This window comes from Lygodium microphyllum, chromosome 29 (genome assembly GCF_053477565.2).
Source record: "Lygodium microphyllum isolate KBCC chromosome 29, Lygodium_microphyllum_v1.1.10, whole genome shotgun sequence".
Taxonomy (NCBI): Eukaryota; Viridiplantae; Streptophyta; class Polypodiopsida; order Schizaeales; family Lygodiaceae; genus Lygodium; species Lygodium microphyllum.
Window position 1 is genome coordinate 61,713,488 of NC_141163.1, and position 6,060 is coordinate 61,719,547.

Here is a 6,060-nt window from a genome sequence, read left to right on the forward strand (position 1 = left end):
CTGGAGGAGTATAACCTTGAGATCAAGTACCGACCTAGAAAGGAGAATGTAGTTTTGATGCACTCAGTCGCAAGGCATTCCTTAATTCACTAATCTTGCAAAATCCATCAATAGCTAGATCTCTAGCTACAAAGGTATCCATGCCAAACAACCCAATACTTGAGCTAGCTAGAGAAGAAGCATGCCATGATCCAGCCTATCAAAATATGCTAAGGGAAATCTCTATCAAGGACCAGGAACAAAAGCTACAAGCTAAGTATCATGAATTCTCTGTCAATAGTGGACTTGTCTACTATAGAATGAGAGCATGTATACCGGCAAGCCAGTCACTTAAGCAGAAGATATTGTGCAAAGCTCATGATTCCCCTTTCTCAGGACATCCTGGCTATGCCAAGACTCTCAATGCAATTAGGATGAGCTACTATTGGGAGAGTCTTAAAGGTGGCATTTTCAAATATGTCACTGAGTGTTTGTCTTGTCAACGTATTAAAATTGAACATATCAAGATGCCAAGGAAGTTGCAACCACTCGACATTCCCCAAATGAAATGGGAATTCATCAGTATGGACTTTGTTGTTGGCCAACCCCAAGTTCAGGGAGGATACCACTCCATCATGGTTGTGGTTGACATGCTGACTAAGGTTGCACACCTTATTCTGGTAAAGACAAACTATAAAGCCTCAAACATTGCAAGGTTGTTTATCAAGGGGATATTCAAGCTACATGGGCTACCCAGAAGAATCATTAGTGATCATGATTCTCTCTTCACATCACACTTCTAGAGAGCTATCTTTGAAGCCATTGGGACTCAACTCTGTTTTAGCACAACTTACCATCCCCAAACTGATGGTCAAACGGAGTGAGTCAATCAAGTTATCGAGGATATGCTTAGGGCACACTGCTGTTGTGAACCAAAAAGGTGGATTCAATACTTGCCTTTGGTGGAATTTGCCTACAATGCTTCTTACCGACAAAGCATTCAGATGACCCCTTTCCAAGCATTGTATGGTCATGACTATCGAAGTTTCCTAAACTTCTCAGATCCAACCTTGAGGGTTAAAGCTTCAAGGAAGATGTTGGAAGAGATGGTTTTAAGTCCCCTAAAATTCTCAGATCCAACCTTGAGGGTTGAAGCTTCAAGGCAGATGTTGGAAGAGATGGATGACCAAATAAAGTCAATAAGATAGGACATCCAAGCTGCCAAGGATAGACAGAAGGCATACGCAGATTTGAAGCATCAAGATAGAATCTTCGAGGAAGGAGACATGGTCTTCATTCACGTACGTCCAAAGAAGAGTTCCCTATCCTTAGGGGATTGCAAGAAGCTAAGTCCAAGGTATTGTGGACCATACAAAATCCTCAAGTGCCTAGGACCTAATGTTTATAGACTGCAACTCCCTGAGAACCTAAAGGTTCATAATGTATTCCATATCAGTCTAGTGAAGAAGTATATACCTAATTTTAACCATATACTTGATGACCAACAAGTTGTAATGCCTAGTCAAGGATTCCTTGAACTACGGCATGACAGGATCTTAGATGTTAGGGAGAGACAACTGAGATCCAGAACCTTGAGAGAATGCCTCGTCTAGTGGAGAGATTATCTCGAAGAGGATGCCACTTGGGTAGATGAAAGCACTCTCAACCATCAATATCCCCAGTTTATCTCGAGATGAGGACATCTCGATTCCTCCAAGGGGGAGAGAATGTAATATTTCCGATTCCTAACCCGCGTTCTTCATAAAAACCTCCTCTTGGTAGGAGGCCAAAAGGATAATTGTTGGAATTATGGTAATTTTTGTTTCAAAATTATCCCCTCTCCCGAGCCAACGGTCATGGTGGAGGAGAGGGAGAGTGGCATGGATGAGTAAGCTCCTCGCTGGAGCTCATGCAAGGGGGATATACCATGCACTATGGCCGTGTGGCGCCGGGAAGGTCCCCTCCCCTCACCTATAAAAGCCTTGTGTGGGGGGAGTGAACAGGAGGAGGGCCCTGCCGTGGAGTAGGGCCAGAACACCGCCGGGACGAGAGAAAGGATAGAGTCAAGTATTGCTATGAGAAAGGAGAGAGTCGTGTATTGCAGTGGGGAGGAAGGTAACGCCGCCAAGCCATGGTAGAGAGAGAGAGAGAATGAGCTGAGCTGTGACGTTGCCGTGGAGGAGAGCAGCTGCGCCGAAGGAGGAGTCGTGAGGAGGGACGTGACGCCACTAGCTGCCGGAATCCGCCGCCTTCCTCTCTGTCTACGTGGTCTCCACGATTCCCAGAAGCTTCTTGGGAAGCTTCTAAGGGCCTAAGAAAGCCCCCCTTCCTGTGGCATCTATAAGCCCCTTCCAAAGAGTTTTTTTTATGCCCCCCTCCCCCCCCGAGATTTAAGCAACCCTTCCCGTGGGGTTCCTTACAAGTCCATATTTTATTCCCTAGGTTTTTAAGCATTATTTTTCCCTTGCATCCCAAAAATCCCCAGCATATTCGGGTTATTTTTCCCCCTTCTTATGGATCAGCAATAGCCAATACTAAGACATTTTCTCTTTGCATCCTCGGGAATTAACCTTTTCCCTTGCATCCCCCAAAAATCCAGTCGTAAACCCTTTTCATGGATTCACTTAAAGCCACACTAGCAGGTTTTAAACCCCTTTTTCCCGCTAAATCTCCTTAGGTCCACTTTACCCCCTATATCCTTTTAAACCCCTTCCTACATAAGTCCTTTAAAGCCATTTTATCCCTTCCCATGAAGGCCATTTTATATCCGGAATTTAAAGGCCTTTTTCATTTCATCCATCTCAAGGCCAATACCCTTGCTGGGTTTAAGGGCTTTCCCATCAAACCCTCCTAGAGATAATTTTTCATCCCTCCGAGCTTCGAGGAGGAAGCCTATAAGGCTTCCCCATTAGATCCTCAATTAAGCCCCTCACGGCTTTGAAGAAGAGGGGTTTCTATAAGCCCCTTTCCCCTCGAATTCCCCCATAAGCCCATCCCTAATTTTTCCCCCAACACTCCTTCTCCACAAAGATCCTTATCCCCGAAACTTCTATGAAAGGAAGGAGAAGTTCATAAGTTCCCATTTCTAAAGCCCAATTCCGGAAGACGGTGCTTCAGTCAAGGAAGCCGTACCGCAAAAGGGAATTTCACATACGAGGGAGACGAGCCAACATCATAAGACTGCGGCCAAGGCAAGAAGGTTGAATTTGCGATGGCCCCGAAAAAGGCACAAGGCGCAACCGCAGGAGGATCATCGCCTAATATTCATGTGGAAATTTCACCGAACCCACAAGTCCAGGTTTTTCTTCATATTTTTGATTTACGTCGTAATATTGCAATTATGCATGATTAAATTATGAAATTAGGTTGCACTTTTTTCGATTGAAATACTTTGGCTAAATAGATTACGATCAAAGAATCAGTCCTTTGTATTTTTCAAATAAACGAATGAAAAAAAAGAGAGAGCATAAGATCTTTATGCATTCCTAGCAAGTGGTTTTTTTTATGCATTACAAAGTAACGAATTTAGATAAACTAAAGATCATCTTTATAAAGTCAAAATCATTCATTTAGGCATGGAAAGATTAATCCCATGTTGCATTTTTAGACAAATCTTCATTGAATGATTCATTATGGAAAGTCATTAATCCAATAGAAAATAGAAGAGCCTAGAAATGATTCTAGAAATTTGCGTGTGGCATGGATTGTAAATTGGAATAAGTTAGCTCTAGGTTTTTTTGGCATAAATCTCAATCAATTACGTAAGTAGTTACAAAAGTTGGTGTAATGTTCATTTAGCCTACGAATAATTCATTCAGAAATAAAATTAGGAAAAGGATGCATGGTCCATTTTAATATAAACCCCAAAAGCCTAGTAGCATAAATCATGAAATGCATGTTCTAGAGGGGTCAATGAAAAATTATGCCGTAACTTGACCTACACTTTGGTCTTAACCAGGAAAGTTAGGGTTGGTAAATCTAGCCATTTGTAGGTAATGAATCATGTGATTATGAGAATGGTATCAGAAATATCTTCAAGAGTAAAGTAAATTGGTTTACCCTAAACACCTAAACCGCAAGGGACTCGCTTAGAAATGGTTAAATCAAAGCAACATATCCCAAGTGCTAACTAGGATTTAGAACGTTGAGGACGTAACCTAGTTATTCTTATTGCCAAGTTGAAACTCTCATGCCCTAAAGACCTGCCCACATTCACGAAATGTAGCGAAAATAGGACATACTTGCGAGAAATGATCTAGGATTTGTTACCCTAAGGGTCGCTCGCTAAAAGGATGAAACTCGGTTTGAATTGGAACCCTAGGACCGACAAGGTGGGCCTAGTGCAATCCGAAATGGATTGGATATGAGGACACCCTAACCCTATTTCCTATTAATCATGATTTCGTAATTAGAAGATGACATTCGATGGGTAAAATAGTCCCATGGATTAGATGCGACACTTGTGCAACAAGTTGTAGAGTTGCATGACCTTGTGGATTGACCACAAGGGAATGGCCAAATTCCTCAAAATGAGATTGCCAGATTCTTGCGCAAGTTTATCTTGCAAGAGGATGAGTGGTCATCCTGATATAGCACCTTTCTTGGGAAAGGTGACCAAGATTAGATAATTGCTTGGAAGCAAAAGACCAATCACTAATTTGGAATAACATATTTACTGCTAATAGAAGTTAAGGTATTGGTTAAGTTGGGTTAATAGGGTATGGCCCTAACCCAAGGATATAAGGGTTAACAAAGAAAAGACCCTTGGGGAACTTGCCAAGTCGAAATTGATCCCGGATCTAGTGTTGGATGCATTCGGAGAGAAAGATTCACTCCTTAGCAATTGGCCAAATAAACAACCACTGGAATTGATTGTGCTTGTAACAGTTTAGAAAGCACTATTTGCATTGTTTGCTCAAGGAACTAAAGGATGAAAAGATATCCAATGCTTCAGGTTGAAGGCCTGAAGGGAGAGGCAGCTTCAGTTACCCCTGACTGCCTGCCTGACCCTAACCAAGGGGGTTGTTGACCGCACCAGGAATGTGGACCGAACCCACCGTGAGAGGTCTCTCTGTTGAGTTCTACTTAGAGCAGGAGGACGCTTGGGTGCCAGGGGGGCTCTGGCCGTAAATCCCTCACCTTCTGGGTCCTGCACAAGAGGCTAACATGACTCGGGATTGGATCTCGAGGCCCGCATACTAGTTTACGGGCGAAAGCTTGGAATAGTGATCCCTGAGGATTACTGGATAGCCTTCGGGCGGATTATGGACAAGCCTACGGGCGGAACTCCTTGTATTTCAAAGATAAAATGATGAAATGTTAAAAAAGAACTTGCTTGATATTGTTTTTCTATGTCACGTGATAAGATTACATGAAGGAACCAGTGCTTAATAGGATTAATTAAAGAAGCTGATTGTTATATGTCAAATTAATGTGTTAGATAATTACATAACTAAAACAAACCGAGGAAAGTGCGGAGGATGGGCCATGGGTCCGTCCTACGGTTGGGTGGTCCCGGTTAGCCGGGAACTTTTCTCAAAAATCTCAAAGAATAGCGGGATGATCATCATCAGCAAAACGAATAACGAGAGCGATGACCTAGAGTTACATCTTACCTAATTTACGCTGTTTTAGGGGAACGGAATGGGACTATGCCTTATGGTAGAGAGGTTGAGCCTTGCATCCCTCTCATTTCCCATTCTCCTTGAACCAAGTGCAGCGTGAATCCGCTTTGGACCGGGCGTTTCTGTGTAAAGTAGTTCGCTCGGGTTTGACACTAGTTGCTGTTAGCTAATGACCAATTAGGAAAACCCTAATTCCGGTCGATCCTAAGTGGGAACGGCTAGGATACTTCAGCTACGTGGCAGACGCGGGAAGACCTAGATCGCAAAACCCATAACATTCCATGGGAGTGCCAGGCAGAGTTTTCTAAACATCCTTTCCGATGGACTGCTAAGACGTGTCCTAGATGATACTAGTGGACACGTTACACTCTTTTCCAATGATAGGTTGAAGAAAGATTGTATATAGTTTGGGGAGGATTTACTACTTGGAGTATCTTCTCTAAAAGTTGGCATACTC